General features: G+C 35.2%; 1 non-coding gene across 1 annotated transcript; it reads left to right on the forward strand.

Annotated features, from left to right (window-relative positions):
* Window positions 1–624: 624 nt before the first annotated feature.
* LOC127810732 (small nucleolar RNA R71) lies at window positions 625–731 on the forward strand. Its single transcript, XR_008025543.1, has one exon. It is a non-coding gene; the product is annotated as a small nucleolar RNA R71 (small nucleolar RNA).
* Window positions 732–1,587: the final 856 nt, after the last annotated feature.

Raw genomic sequence — 1,587 nt, forward strand, 5'->3', positions numbered from 1 at the left:
GTTTCCAAGCTTTGCATTCTTGCCTCTGTACTATTGATAAACTTTGCCATCATATCTTCCAAATTCGACTTCTTCTCTTGTGGAATTTGATGTTGTTGTTGTTGAAAGCCGGGGGGCACTCTTTGTTGATTATTACTCCAAGAAAGATTAGGATGGCTCCTCCATCCTGGATTGTAAGTGTTGGAGTAGGGATTAAAATTTGACCTGTTGCCACCATAGGAAATAAAATTAGCTTGTTCAGAAGAACCAGAAGAAAAAAGATTTCCTACTTGACAATCTACACTAGCATGTCCCTCTCGCCCACAAAGCTCACAAGAAAGAAAATGGGGGGAAGAAGAAGAAGAAGCATTCAAAGCTGAAACCCCTAAATTACCCAAATTCTTATTTAATTCAGCAATTTGAACAGATAAAGCAGTGATAGAATCAACATTATAAATTCCAACTCCCTTTTTATTTGCTCTTTCATTGTCCCATTGATAACTGTTGGCTGCCATCTCTTCCAAAAGTTCATATGCTTCCTCGGGAGTTTTCCTCATAAGGGTACCATCTGCAGTTGCATCTAACATCGAACGAGAAGATTGATTAATGCCACTATAAAAAGTTTGCACTTGCATCCAAACAGGTAGACCATGGTGAGGACATTTCCTAAGCATTTCTTTAAATCTCTCCCACGACTCATATAAGGATTCATTACCAAATTATGAAAAAGTTGTTATGTCATTCCTTAATTTAGCGTTTTAGAAGGTGGAAAATATTTAGATAAAAACTTTTGTGCCAAATCATTCCATGTAGTAATAGAACCTGCTGGAAGAGAATTAAGCCATTCTTTTGCTCTATCTTTCAAGGAAAAGGGAAACAACCTAAGTCGAACTGCATCCTCACTAACTCCATTATGCCTAAAAGTATCACATATTTCAAGAAAATTAGCAATATGAGAGTTAGGATCATCATTAGGGCCAGAAAATTGTACACTCATCTGGATCATCTGAATAATTGCAGGCTTGATCTCGAAGTTGTTTGCTTGCACATTGGGCCTTCTAATGCTTGAGGTAGTGCCATCCAGAGTAGGTGTAGCATATGAGCTCAATGTCCTTGGATTATTTTGAGTTTGTTGCTCTTGCTCCATTTTGCTCTTTTTCTCCTTCTTTTGCTTTTTCAAAGTTTTTTCAATTTCTTGATCAATAGGTATCAGTTCTCCACTCTCCACCACTACTCCGTGTCATGCACCATGAAACCTACAAAGAAAAAGAAAAAAAACTAAAAATTAAAAATAAAATTTCTAAAAGATGAAATAATAATAATAATAATAATAATAATAAATAATTAAATTAAATTAAAATTGCAAAACCTAAAAGAAAAAAAAATGTTCAATCTAAGGCTAACTTATGTAGTTTTGATATGCAATAAACTAGTCCCCGGCAACGGCGCCAAAAACTTGATGTGTGATTTTATGCACAATTAATTCGGGCAAGTGTACCTTAGTCAAATTTGCATATAGTGATGAAAAGATGTCGATCCCACGAGGACTAGATCACAATACCAAAACGATTCTAAATTAACCTAAGTTGAACCAATTAATTAATCAAT

The sequence above is a fragment of the Diospyros lotus genome, chromosome 9, assembly GCF_014633365.1.
Source record: "Diospyros lotus cultivar Yz01 chromosome 9, ASM1463336v1, whole genome shotgun sequence".
NCBI lineage: Eukaryota > Viridiplantae > Streptophyta > Magnoliopsida > Ericales > Ebenaceae > Diospyros > Diospyros lotus.